Source organism: Cupressus sempervirens, chromosome 7, assembly GCF_028749045.1.
Source record: "Cupressus sempervirens isolate cs-2001-9-10 chromosome 7, ASM2874904v1, whole genome shotgun sequence".
NCBI classification, from domain to species: domain Eukaryota; kingdom Viridiplantae; phylum Streptophyta; class Pinopsida; order Cupressales; family Cupressaceae; genus Cupressus; species Cupressus sempervirens.
Window position 1 is genome coordinate 285805646 of NC_143124.1, and position 16024 is coordinate 285821669.

The window sequence follows — 16024 nt, forward strand, 5'->3', positions numbered from 1 at the left end:
CAAAATGTTCAAACTTAGTTTTGTCTCTAGTCATATAGTCAGAACATCCACTATCTATGATCCATGTGTCATTTTTGCTAACATGAGAGACAAGTACCATCTTATCTCCTTCATCATCAGATTCATCTTGTATAGCAGTATATACTATTTCATCTTCACTGTTATCAGAATCTTTAGCCATGAAACATGTTTTGTTACCTTTGTCTTTGAAAGATTTGTGACCTTTGAATTCCTTCTTGCCTTTGTACTTGTGACTTTTCTTTTCTTCCTTGGCTTCTTTGTTTGGACACCTAGTAGCAATATGAATAATTTCTTCACAAGAAAAACATATTAGAGGGATCTTACCTTTGTACTTTCCTCTGCTCCTGAAATATTTCTTTGCAAGTAGAGCTTCAACAATTTCAAGATCACTATCAGAACTTTCTTCAGATTCTTCCTCACTTTCTGATTGATTATCTTTTATTTTTTTGCCTTTTTCTTTGAGTGAGAGTTTAGCTTCAAATGTAGACTCAATATTCTTGGAAGCAATAATATAGTTGTCAAAGTTGTCTAGTTCAAAAGCTATCAATCCTCTTACTAGAGCATCCAAACTTAACTTGTTATTTGGATCACATCTATTTTCTTAAGTAGCAAAACACTCTAATTGCATAGATAAGAAGAAAACTTCTAAGTACTTTACTTACAATAGTTTCTTCTTTGATTTTTCCTCTAGATGCTCTAATTGCACTAACACTAGCCTTGATCCTTTGCACATATTTTGCAACATTTTCATCTCTTATCATTCTCATTTGATCAAATTTTCGTCCAAGGATTTTTTCTTTGGCTCTTCTTACATTGTCATCACCTCCATAGATTTGTTTTAGCTTGTTTCACATATCAAAAGTAGTTTTATAGTCTTTGACCTTATCAAATTCAACATAACTAAGAGCAAATGCAATACCAATCATCATGATGTTATGGTTCTTCTTCTCAACAATAGCATCAATTGATAATGCTCTAGTGGGAGTTTTATATTCTTCATTAAGATATTTGCATCCTAAATCACTAATGGTAGCTAGATGAAGCCTCATAAGTCCTTGCCATGCTGCAAATTGTCTCCATTCAACTTTGGAATCTCTCTCTTGTAAGACATCCTGATCTTGAGCTTAGGTCCTTGAAACCTTATTTGCAAGCACCAAAAGCTCTTATACCAATTGCTAGAAAAATAAGATGAGTAATTGGGGGGGTGAATCATTTACCACTAAAATAAATCCTAGATCCCTTAGATATTAACTATAAAATTTAGACTAATAAAAAAAATTACTATTGATACTTGGTAAACAAACAAAAATTGATGTAACTCAGTAAATGCAGAGTATAAATTACTTTAACAAATCTTAAAATGTTATTAGAAATTAGATGCAAGCATGAAAGAAATGACATGAACACATGAGACACTAGGATTTAAAATAGAAACCCAATTTGGAAAAAAACACCAATGTAACTAGTTACTATTTTTCACTCTTCTAAAGTGAGCCCTATTAGGAGCCAACCCTATTAAAGGTTACAAAACACATTTTTAGGTGTGACCCTATTAAAGGATTTAATCACTTTGTTAGGAGTGGCCTTATAAAAGGTCTTGAAAAAATTCAATGGAATTTCCACCTTGTTAGAGGATTTACAGATGGTTGTTAAACCAACTTTTTAAAGAGATCTTAGATCACTACTACAATGGTTAGAGAGTAACAATGAAATGGCCTGATTGTGATGCAACTAAATTGTTGATTACAAATATCTACTCTAGTTCATAATTGATCCTTCCTAATTGAATGATATTTTTCTACTCCACAAGGATGTCTGCTTATCCTTCAAGTTCACTTCCCCTCTTATCTCTTTCAACTCATTCAACTTGCACACATCACATATCTTTTGAAATCACAACTTGACCTTTTACTTATACCTTTTAGATTGTCAACTTAGCTCAAATAAACATTAGAATAACCAATATTTATCATCTCAGTTGGTTAGAATCAATAGGTAAAATAATTAAGCTTTACATGCCAAAATAAGAAAATCCTTTGGTAGCCAATCTAGCTTGGTAGAAATTGATTCTGAAGAAATTTCGTGTGTTAACCAACAAAAGCTTGTTTAACACTATGAACTTACAAAATACCTTTGGTAACTAAGTGAACTCAGTTAACATTGACTCTATTCAACTTTCCCTTTGTTAACCGAGTGAGAATGATTAACACTCTTTTCTACTTAACTTCCTTCGATGCCCAAGTGAGCTTGGTAGAAACTACCTTCTACACAGAGTAAACTCAAGAATGCTTGGTAGACTAGGAAAATTGTCCTAATTGACCAAGTGAGCTCAGTATGTACTAACTAACAACTAATAAGACATTTGTGTAACATCAAGGACAACACACAATTAATCAATTTTATCCAACATGAAAAACTAGGAAATAGAACTCAACAAAACAAATTGTGAAAGAAATATTTGGATGGGATTACAAGACTTGGTGTAGATGCCACCACTGTGGTGAGTTTTGACACATTTGAGAAAACTGTTTGAAACACCACACGAGGTAAAGAGTGTTAGAAACAACAGTCCACCAAGATAACTAGGAGAGGGGGAGAAGGGTGAATCAATTATCCAACAATTAAAATATATATCTTCCTTAAATAAACTTAACTATTCAACTAAAGAAAACAACAACCATAATAAGATCTACATAAAAAATTACACTAGATATGTTAACTAGGGAAAACTTTGATCAGAGGGAAAACCATGGTGTCAATGATACCCACAAGATGATGTACTAATATAAATATTCCTTGTTAGAGGATGGACCCTATTAGGAGTCTATTGCAACATTTAGTACATATGAGTCTCAATTAGGAGACTTTGAATTCTTGTTAGGAGATTCCAACCCTAATAGGAGTTTTGCAAACCTTGTTAGGAGTTGTAGTACAATGTTTGCAAGAAGAGCCCACTACCCAGACATGCAATTTCAACTACAAGAAGAGCTCACTGATCAATATGCAATTTAGTATTGTGTTATTCTTTCTTTTATTTTTTCAACCAAGAAAATCATTTTTAAACCTTGTAGACTAGGTCACAAACCTCAAATCTAAATATCAAACCTTAGATCACTCAACAAAACCTTAGCAATAAAGTTTCCTTCACTTCCACTCTACTCTACTCAACTTCTCATTTTGTTCTTGTGTCACTTAGAAATTACTTTTCCATGTTATACTTGATAAAATAAAATGTCCTTCCTTTATACCAAGTCCATAAAACAATTCCCTAAGTTGGTTGTTAGACCTTCTTAATTCATCATTATAGGACCACATTAAGAACATGTTAAACTTAGCGATAACATTAATCTTCTATCTTGCAACTTGAATAACTTTTTATACATGTAATATCATGATAAGAAAACCTAGCCATGTCATCACCAACATGGATTGTTCATATTCTTAACCTCAATTCTTAGAATAACAGCTCTACTAAGAAATATAACAATTTTTCCAGAACATGTTGCTATGTTGACATCAATCATAAACTTAGTCATGAATGTAACATGTCATCATAGTAACATATCTACAATACTCCCCCATAGGAATATCATTAGAATTCATACTTCCAAAAATCTCTCCCTTTGGCATTGATGATAACATAGATGAAAAACACCTAGTTCCAAAAATACCAATGGAAAAAGAATATTAATCTCTTTTTTTTTCAAATACTCTTCATCAATCATTCTTCCCATTGATATAGCTCAATGTTCCTTCTGTCAAACTATCATTCCATGTTGTACTTATTTCAAACATGCTATTCTTCCTCATGATGTTCTCATGATGTTTTTCATGTTGAACTCCCCCATTGACATCAATGCCAAGGTTTCAACAACCATCAAACTCTGCGACAATTGATTCTTACTAAAGCAAGTTCCCAAATACACTATTCAAAACAACATCCAATAAGAGTTCTAGATAAATCTATCCATCATAGATACTTCCCCATACAAAAAAACATAACCCCTAGCATACCTCACAAATATTCAAAAGTCTCTTTGGGAAGAGGCTTGGTGAATATATCTGCAATCTGCTCTTTAGTGCTCACATACTCCAATCTAATTTCCTTTTCTACAAATTTCTCTCTCAACATGTGATACATAATAGAAATGTGCTTTCTTCAAATGTGATACTATATGCTTACACATATTTATTGTGCTTGTGTTGTCACAATGTATGACAATAGGTTCACTGATTTCTGTCCTTATATCCTTTAGCATCTTCTTCATCCAAACAACTTGATTAGATTTGTTTGTTGTAGCAATATATTTTTCTTCTACTATTCTTTGTGATGTACAATCCTACTTCTTTCTTAGCCAAGAAACAAATCTCCCTCTAAGAAAGAAGGCTCCACCACCAATTCTCTTTTTTCATCCATACTACCTACCCAATATGCATCAATATAAGTGCTTAGAGTAAAATTATTAGATGTGTCATACCATAGTCTGAACTTAGATGTTCCTTTCATATATCTAAATATCATTTTTAGTGTTGCATGATGTGCTTCTCTAGGACTAGCTTGGAATCTTGTAACAATTGCAACTACATTTTCTATATATCACCTTAGGTGAGTTAGGTATTGTAATCCTCCAATCATAGATCTGCACTATTTTTGCTCAACAATAGGTGTATCATCCTTTGTAGATAAATTTTGTCAATTACCATAGGTGTTTCAATAGGTTTTCATATTTCCAAAAAAAACCTTTTCAATAAATCCTTCAAGCACTTAGTTTGAGAAATAAAGATTCATTATATATTCTACTCAATTTGTAGTCCTAGAAAATAATTCATTTCTCCTATCATACTCCTTTCAAATTATTTCTTCATCCCTTTATCAAAATTTTCACTTTCATCATCATTTCCTCCAAATATGATAACATCAACAAATATTACCAAAATCATCAAACCATCATCAATGTATTTACTATTTGTCATACATTTTCTAGATATAAGCTTTGTCAAATATTTGTCCAACCTTGCATACCAAGTTTTGGGTGCTTTCTTTAAGCCATACAATGCTTTCTTTAGTTTTCATACTATGTCCTTGTCATATATCAAAGGAAAACCTTTAGGCTATTCAATATACACTTCTTCTTCAAGTTCTTCATTCAGAAATGTTGACTTGACATCCATTTGATACACTTTGAAACTCTTTTGTGCTACATAGGCTAAGAATAATCTTACTACTTCTATTCTAGCCACTAGAGCATAGGTCTCATCATAGTCTATTTCTTCTTGTTGTGAGTAACCTTTACATACCAATCTTTCCTTGTTTCTTACAACTTCACCTTACTCATTCATCTTGTTCCTAAATACTCATTTAGTTCCTATCACATTTTTGTCTACTAGTCTAGGGACCAATTCTAGTTGGTCAAATAAATACTACTAACAAATGAGTGTAAACACACTTAGCCATTTCAACTATGTATGTCAAGTACACAATAGATGCCAAGCCAAAATTTCAATAGGTGTCGAGTCATAGTTAGCATAGAGAAGATCACAGTAAAGTATGTGCCAAATGATACATAATTGTTCAAGTTCCAAGTAACATAATCATTTAGATGTCGAAAAATTTAGAACAACATATACCAAGAAATACAAGATATAATAGGTGTTGAGAAAACCAAAAAAAGTAGTTGATGCTGATCAATCTAGAAATAGTATGTGCTGAACATTAGTAATACTTCATGTGCTGAGCATGATCGTTTGTATTTGCACAAACTAAGATGTAAACCATTTTTGGAGCCAACTAAGACAAATTTTGAAGGAGAAAAAGGATAAGGACAAATCATTTACATTCCCTATGTAATCTACATGAAACCAATTAGAAAAATGGTGAAGCTATGAAACTAATAAGAAAAATGCAAAGTATGAGTAGAAATTTGAGATTCAATATGGATCATAGATCCATACCTGACCCTAAGTCTTCACATTCTTTATAAGGAGAATGAATGCACCATTGTATGAGAGGAAGAAAGTAGCATAAGGGGAGATTATAGCAAAATTTCATTGTGAAGAGAAAACACTTAGTGGCAAGGACAACATCTATACATCTAGTTGATCAGAACAAAATAGGGGACATATTCAGAGATCAAATCTTGTAGAGATCAGAAGAGGAAGAGAAAATCAAGTGCCTGAATCAAGCAATTTGAGATTGCATTCAATTAGGTTAAAAGATTTAATACTCTCTCACAATTGTATTAGAGGTTGAAATCCTATGGTGATAGGTTAGCTTAACAACTAGGTAGGAGAGCCTTTGGAGAAGGTCAAGAAAATCCTATGTATTAGGTGGGTTTAATAGCCTTTATGTAAATCCTTTAACAGGGTGACACTTCATGTAAATTTTTTATAAATCCTTTCAATAGGTCACATTTAACAGTGGTTATAGCTTTTAATAGGGCAGGCCTTTAACAGGGCAGACCATCAAAAGTGGTTGAACTCATTGCTGCAGTAATTTTTGTGGGTGTCATCCCCACCCTAGTTTTACCTTCTTATTCCTAGAGTGTTTCTAGGTCACCAAAATCTCTTGTGTTATGTGTTGATGCATGCTTTCATTTTATGGTTGTTTACATGTTTACTTACATGCATGTTAATTTTAGTTATATGTTATTAAGGGTTTGAAAGGATAAAAATTGGGTACTTCTGATTCACCTCCCCCCCCCCTCTTAGAAGTACTCTTCCCATTTGAACATTCCAAAAATTGGTATCAAAGCACTAGTTCTCACAAGGAAAAGCATAATAGCTTGGAGAAAAAGGTTAGAAGATGGAAGTTTTCAAACTTGAGAAGATCATTGACAATTAGGTGATTGATGTGCAACTAGCTCTACACAAAGTAGAGGGAGCTAGAGAGGAACTGGGAAAATCTTTGAAAAGAAGAGAGGAGATAGCCATAGCTGAAAATGATATACACTACAAGGAGATTGACACCTCACAAGTGTTTTCCAATGGAGGCTTCAAGGAATTTGATGCAGCAATAGCAGAATTAATGGAGAAAAATAGAGCACAAGCTTAAGAAATTAGATTACTCAAGCTTGAACAAGAATCACAGGCCATATTGCTTTGTGAAGTGATTGAACAAAAGAAAAGAGCTAATGAAGACAAGTCCATGGTAGAAGATGACAAGAGAAATCTCATCAATAAGCTGGAAGAAAAGACAATTGAATCTAAAAATATTTCAAACATGTAGTCAGACACCTTAAGCTAGATAATGAATGCTCATTATGAGCTAAACATGAAGGATATTGAGTTCTCCACCTTAAAGATCTAGAACAAACAATTGTAGAATGAATTGAAGAGAGAAAAGGAAATAGTAGAAAGTTACAACAAACCCAATGATGCCATCAAGTACTTTGAGAAATTGCTAAAATCACCAAGGGCTAGTAATGACACTACAGGACTTGGCTACATCAGCATTGAACAAGGAGAATCATCCAAGGTTGTAGAAGAAAGAAGAAACAAAGGTAAGAAAAATAAAGCTACTTATCATTTCTATGGTAAAAAGGGACATACCTATAATATGTGCAGAAGCAAGAATAGTCATCAACATGATAAGCCTACAGATGCAAATTTTTGTCACAAGTGCAAAAAGCAAGGACACTTAGCACGAGACTGCAGAACCAAGACCATGAGGATACCAAGATTTGAGGGTCACTACTATAACTACAAAAATTATGGACATAGAGTATTTGAATGCAGATCAAAGCCTATGTGGACACATAATCAACCTGCAAGAGGAATCAATCATGCACACCATTGCAATTGGGACTACAATACTAGGTATAGCTGTCACTATTGTCAAGAGTATGGAAACATCTCTGAAAATTACATAAGGACACATTTCAAGGGAAGTTAAAATAGGTGGCTAAACCAAACCACTTGTTTTAGTTACTTGAAGATTGGTCATATTAGCATAAACTATCCTACAAAGTCAAAAGCATCAAAGACTGAAGTCAAACAAAGGAAATGAAAGAAGAAATAAGGAAGAAAGTAGAAGAGAAGAAGCTAGAAGAGAAGAAAGTGGAGGAAGAAAAGAAGGATGAAGAAGAAAAGGAGTAAGAAATGAGTAAAGCAAAGGAGAAGGGGACAAATGACCAACAAGAATAGAGTGTGCAAGACACACAACTACCACCTCCTAGCCCTCCTCATTCTCCCATCACACCTATGGAGACAATCAAGATAAAGGATGTTATTGACACTTCTAGTAAAAACATAAATCCATTAACTATAGAGGATCTAGCCAAGATCCTTGACCAATCAACGCAAGTAGCTAGACTATGATAAAGACAAATCAATACAATCAACAGGTACACCCCTAGCCAAAATGACAGTAGAAGAGAAACAAACTGAAGAGAAAGAAGAGACAAGAGATAATGAGGAATCTGCAATACAAACTTTGGTTCAACTACCCAAAATAGGTACTCCTACAAAAACTCTTTAGCAGCCAAGCACTGGAATAGTAGAATTGCAACTTAGAACACCAAGCTCAAGCTCAACTAGGGTAGCTAGGACAATTCATTATGGAATTCCTAAGCTTGATGAAGAAATAAAGATACCCTATTATGAATCTAGCACTCTTACAAAAGAAAAGATGAATGAAATACAAAGTCCATTGGATAGAAGAAGGAGACAAGAAGCACTTAGAAAGGATTACAAATATAGGCAATCATTAAATGAAATCAAGGACATATTCATGGATGCCTTCAGCCTACAGTCTCTAGATGAGTCAAGACCAATTATATAGCAACTATTAGATATAGTTGATCAAGTGACAAATGAGGACAATGACACCAACACCAAACTAATGGAATAGTCAAAGAAGAAGTTCCAACGTAAGGTCAATCAAAAGATATCAAATAATATCATTTTGGGACAAGTAGACCTGGCTAAGAAAATAGATAAAGTCAAAATCATACTTGGGAATATATTCTCCCTTTACAATAAATTGTGTGATTTTTCTAACTTCACACATGAGACTAGCCAAAAAATAATGAGCTTGGAGAGAAAACTAAATATTTCTAGTATGCAACTCCCAACCAATCTAGCTTAAAGTGAAGCATTTTGCTCAAACACTTCACACTCAAAGGGAACTAGCTATATTAACAGCAAAGAAGGCTAATATAAAAGCCATGCTAATGTGAATTCAATCCTCCATCACCCATCACTTGGAGATACTCCACAAGGAGTAGATGTATGCAAAGGGAGTCCTAAAGAAAGATCCCAATCTTTCTACACATGAAGGACTTTTAGACCTAGTAGCAGAGCTTGAAATCCAACACAAGTCATTGGATATTGCATTAAACAACTAGGGTGTAGCTATGAAGATACTCCTAGAGGTTAATAGCTCATTTTTGGCTAAACATGGTATTACTCCATAGAACCCTTTGACATCAGTGTCAAAAAGTGAGAGATATATTATAGGGGGAGTAATAAGAAAAGGAGGAGATATGTAGATACTATGACTATGGGTAATTACCAAAATTTAAAAAAATTTGATCATTTTGATTACATTCTTTCACTCCATTCTTTCATTCATTTTGAGAATAGAGTGGAATGATTGTAAATAGCCAAAAAGGGGGAGACAAGGATTAAAGGAGTGAAGGAGAGATGTAAAATTTTGGTAATCACATGGAATACAAGGACATCATGTAGATCAGATACAACATACAGGCTGAGAATGTAGAAACAAGTCAAAGGACCAAGAGGATTAGGCACATTGGCACATAATTTCAATTTCAAAGGCATAATCAACTTAGGGGGAGTCATAAGGTATATTGCTACTCACAATTTTTTTAAAATTTTTTCATATAAGCCGAGCAAGTGAAGAATGTAGTCAATAAGGTTACGATCATCAATGCTTAGTTAAGTGTTTTTGACACTCATGTCAATGGGGGAGATTTTTGGTCAAATAAATAGTATTAACAAATGAGTGTAAACACACTTAACCATTTTTACTATGTATGCTAAGTACACAATAGATGCCAAGCCAAAATTTTAATAGGTGTTGAGTCACAGTTAGTTCCGAGCAAATCATAGTATGGTATGTGTCAAGTGATCTAGAATTGTTCAAGTCCCAAGTAATAGAATCATTCAGATGCTAAGCAATTTAGGAAAACATATGCCAAGCAATACAGGATATAACAAGTGTCGAACAAACTAGAAAATGTAGAATTGAAGCTAAGAAATCTAGAAATAGTATGTGTCGAGCATCAGTAATACTTCATGTGTTGAGCAATATAGGCTCAGCATGAGAGTTTGTATTTGCACAAACTAAGATGTAAACCATTTTTGGAGCTGACTTAGAAAAAATTTGAAGCAGAAAAAAGATAAAGACGAATCATTTACAATCCCTATGCAATCTACATGCAACCAATCAGAAAAATGGTGAAGGCATGCAACCAATAAGAAAAATGCAAAGTATGAGCGAGAATTTGAGATTCAATATGGATTGTAGATCCATACCTAATCCTAAGTCTTCACATTCTTTATAAGTATAATGAATGCACCATTGCATGAGTGGAAGAAAATAGCATAAGGGGAGATTATAGCAAAATTTTAGTGTGAAGAGAAAAGACTTAATGGAAAGGACAACATTTATACATCTAGTTGATCAGAATAGAACAAGGAACATATTCAGAGATCAGATATTGTAGAGATCATAAGAGGAAGAGGAGATCAAGTGCCTAAATCAAGCAATTTGAGATTGCATTCAATCAGGTTAAAAGTTCTAATACTCTCTCACAATTGTATTAGAGGTTAAAATCCTATGGTGATAGATTAGGTTAACAACTAGGTAGGAGAGCCTTTGGAGAAGGTCAAGAAAATCCTATGTATTAGGTGGGTTTAATAGCCTTTATGTAAATCCTTTAACAAGGTGACACTTCATGAAAAGTGTTTGTAAATCCTTTCAATAGGTCACATTTAATAGTGTGTTGTAGCCTTTAATAGGATAGGCCTTTAACAAGGCAAACCATTAGAAGTGGTTGAACTCATTGCTGTAGTAATTCTTGTGGGTGTCATCCCCACCCTAGTTTTACCTTCTTATTCCTAGAGGGTTTTTGGGTCACCAAAATCTCTTGTGTTATGTGTTGATGCATGCTTTCATTTTATGGTTGTTTGCATGTTTACTTGCATGCATGTTAATTTTAGTTATATGTTATTAAGAGTTTGAAAGGATAAAAATTGGTTACTTCTGATTCAACAACCCCCCCCTCCCCCCTTATAAGTACTCTTCCCATTTGAACATTCCAACAATTCCCATGTCTCATTCTTTACTACCTGATCCAATCCCTCTTTCATATCATATTTCCAATAGTCATCTTTACATGCTTCATGTACACTCTTATGTTCAACTTGAGATATCAAACATAGTTCTTCATTGACTCTACTTCTTGTCATCACACATTTATCTTTTCTTTTGATGATCTTCTTAGAAGGGTGATTCTTTACCATATTCTTTCCTGAAGTAAGAGTTTCTATCTCAACTCTTGGCTTTACTAAAGGTTTCAAGCTTTGTTCCTATCTTAACTCTCCTTCATTCAATAAATTATTGTTAGTCTCAAGAAATACCTCATCAGTCCTTGACTTAGTAACATCATCATCATCTAAATTGTAATCAATCATTTTCTCTCGTATCCTAAATTTCTCATCAATTCTCACATTTGCAGTTTCCATAATAGTCTTCAAAACTGTTTCTTCTATTGCTTACTGTTCATTAACCAATCTAGACTCATTTACATAGTCTTCCAAGGATCTTTCCATACCTGTTCTAAATTCTTCAACTTTATCAAAAAGTAAACTCTTTCTATCTTTTCTTATCCTCTTAGGACATCCAATCGAAAAATGACCAAATTATTTACATCTCCAATAAAAAAAAAATTTCATACATTCTAGTTCTTTCTTTTTATGTAGATCAATACCTTCCTTTATCTTTATGTCTTCTTTTGATCTAGATCTATATTTTCTTATGCTTTTGTTCTCTTGTATATAACATAAGGGTTTTGGATTTAAAAACTCAATACTCTACTCTTTACACAAATCTAGTAGCTCACCAAGAATTTCCATCATTCAAGTGTCAAAAAAATTTCTGTCAGATGTAGGACTATCTTTCCTAAAAATGCTTGTCATGGATCTCCCAAACTTGTTAAACTTTATCTTCAAGGACTTGATGTGCTAATACTGATTGTTAGAAATAATAGTTCACCGAGATAAATTGAGAGGGGGGGTGGTGGTGAATCAGTTATCCAACAATTAAAACATCTATCTTAAATAAATTTAACCATTCAACCTAAGTAAATAACAACCATAATAAAATGCACATAGACAATTGCACTCGATATGTTAACTAGGGAAACCCTTGATCAGAGGGAAAACCCCAATGGGAATGATGCCCATAAGATGACATATTAATATAAATATTTCTTGTTAGAGGATGGACCCTATTAGGAGTCTATTACAATATTTAGTACATATGATTCCATGTTAGGAGACTTTGAATCCCTTTTAGGAGTTGTGCCAACCCTATTAGGAGTTGTAGTACAATGTTTGCAAGAAGACCCCACTAACCAAATATGCAATTTCAACTACAAGAAGAGCTCACTATTCAAACGTACAATTTACTGTTATGCTCTTCTTTCCTTCATTCTATCAACTAAACCAATCATTGTTAGACCTTGTAGACTGGGTCACAAACTTTGGATCCAAATATCAAACCTTAGATCACTTAGAAAAACCTTGGTAATGAAGTTTCCTTCACTCTTTCTCTACTATGCTCAACTTCACATTATGCTCTTGTGTTTCTTACAAATTTATTTTCCATGTCATACATGATAAAGAAAATGTTCTTTCTTTATACAAACTCTATCTCTATACAAACATCACCAAAACCTACATAACATCTTCGAAACTTATCATTTCTTCATTTGAAGTTAACTACATATTCTAGATACTCAAATGCATCTCCCATAACCTTAGATAGTGAGAATAATCAACTAACCATCCATACCTATGTTCCTCTGTCATATACCACAGAAAACTGCTATGTTGATTTCATTGATAAACTCAGTCATGAATGTAATATATCATCATAGTAACATACCTACAATACCCCCCCATAGAAATATCATTAGCATTCATTCTTCCAACAAAGAGATACTACAAAGAGATTTTTTATTTGTATAGAACTTGGACATCTTGCTAAAAATTGTATGAACATCTAGAAAGAATTGAAGATGAAAAGAAAGCCAAAGATGACAATATCAAAAAAAAAAATGAGGCAACAATGGGTACTAAAATCATGAAGTGGATGACACCCAAATCAATGATTTGGGTGTCACAATGATTTCAACTTAGTTCCCTATGGAGATCACTATAACTATGATTTAGGAGAAGTTATCTAACATTAGTTCCAACTAGCAAGTAGAAAGATCCATATCAATATTCAAGATGCATAAGAATCACCAAGCAAGGTCAGGTTGCAAGATTTTACCAAGAAAGGTTAGGTTACATTTTTTTTTTAATGTAGATGCTAAGTTGGTGACGCTACCAAGTACCAAGGTTAGACCGAAACACGGTAATGGTACCAAGTTTTGAAGTTCTCTACGTTGGTAGTTCCTATTGAGTCAGGAGACCTTGCCAAGTTGAAGGTGTCTTTTGAGCATTAAAGACCAAACCAAGTGGAATATATCCTATCACTAAATGAGTATATGTACAAAGCATTAATGGTGATTGAAAAGAGAAAATTTGTTAAAAAGAAGAAATCAAATGCATTATTTCACCACAAATTTTCAAAGCATAGAGTGAAGAGTGAATTCAAATTTTTTTGAGTGATTTGAGCAATTTTTGTTGAAGATTATCCTACTTTCAAAACCCTACCAAGCAATGGAATCTTTGAGTAGAAAATTGAAGAAAAGATGAAAAATTGTTGGTTAATGGTATGGATTGCAAGGCTCCTACATTTAAGCTAAGTTTGGAAATTGTAGAGACATTAGACCCTGTTGTTACACAATTGTAAATTCCACTCAAGGTACTTCTTATCCATGATATGTGTTCATTCTTTCATTATTTAGTTCAAGAATTTGGAACCCTAGAAATGAATGAAGAATTAAATAAGTTATGTGTGGATGTCATTCTCAAACCTAAGAATAATCATTTGGAAATGAAGGGCTTAACACATATTCTTCATACGCCAAAGGATATTCAAATCAAGTGGATTAGATTCATTCTGAGTAGAATTCACAATGGGAAATTATGGTTAGATCACCCAATCTTGATAACAAAGAAGATGACAGATAGAATCATTGGATTTTCAATGTTGAACAAAGCTAAGACCACTAAAACCCTAGGTCTGGTAGAATTGATAAATCATACTCTTGTCACTTAGGATGGAAGAGACATGAACCTTAGTAGCTTAAGAGATACAGAGTTGAAGTTTAGAATCCATGTGATTTCTCACAAGATATATAGCTCTAGCTAGCTGAATAGAATATCATATGAGGCTATTGATCTGGCATACAAGGTGGTGAAGAACAACTTGTCTTTTGACCTTGTTAAATTGTTGATACAATTCAACAAGAATATGGAGAGCATCAGAGTTTCAAAGAACAACCTCTGTAAGTTTAGTTCTCTTTTGACATATATATTTTTCTCTATTCAAAATATTTTCCCTTCCAAAGGATCTATTGTATGGAGAATGGATGTTCCATTTTATACCAAATCAATGAGTACATAGGAGAAATGGGTGAGAATTTTAGCAACATTATGGATAATTACTTTGAGTGATAAAAAGTATATTTAGGATACCCAAGAGGCTTGTAGAAGACTATGAGCAAGATATTTTTTTCATGGTTGACTATGACAAAATATATATTTAAGCAATAAGACCTAGAGTGGCATGGGTTAAGCCTCTAGATTTTGAGGTTGACATTGATGACACCAAGGATATCATTGAAGCTCTACTAAATGAACCTAGATATCCTAAAGCTGTCTATTTTGGAACCTATGATGAATCCAAGTCAAGAATTGAGCTTGAGATCAAGCTACCTCAAGCAATAAGTAGAGGAAGAAATAGGATTGAAAAGATAATGAAGAATGTAAAATCATCATGTTCTCCTCTTATGATTATTGACGGCAAAGAAGATAATGTAGAAGATGAAAAGGATGAAGTAGAAGAAACTAAATATGAGAAGGAAGAGCCTCCAAAGAAGAAATGGAAGGTTATTAACTTTGGTATTAACTTATAGATATTATATATATTATACACATTTCACATTTATGTCAAAAGGGAGGAGAAATAAATATGTCAAGATTATCTATATGGATACTATATGTATATAGGAGAGATATATGTATGGGGTAGTAGTATAGTATTATGCAGATACATGTACATATAAGAAGAAAATATCTTTACAAAAGAAATTTTGAAAAATTAGAAAAATAGGGTATGTTACCAACTTACAGTAGTTGGAAGTCAAAAACAAGTTGAAGATATAGTATGAAGATTAAGAAAGTTTTTTGACTTATAATTTTGAGTATTCATATTTTTGGCTTGATAAGTGCTTTTGTTGGTGAGGTGTTTTGAGTAAAGGGGGTTTGGAGCGGAGAGGTATGAACCAAGGATGGAGTGGTGGTGGCTGGGTTGGCTTGCGGCATGGAGATTTCAACTTGGGTGGATGATGGTATGTTTGGGTCTGTTGGGTCATATGGATTGGCTGGAGGCTCTTCTTTTGGAATATATTGAGGATAATTTGGATCATAAGAGCCTATGGGTGGTGGCAGCTGCCCAAACAATGGGTGAGATGGATCTGATAATGGAGGGGGTCTTCCAAAGTCAAAGGTTCCTACATTGTCCCTTCGAAAATTAGCCATGATTGTCTCTTTGTTTTTTACTATAATGGCGTTTACCAATACTGCATTTCCTGGTTGGTTCATGAAAACTTCAATGTCAGTAGGTGATGGCAAAGCCTTCTCT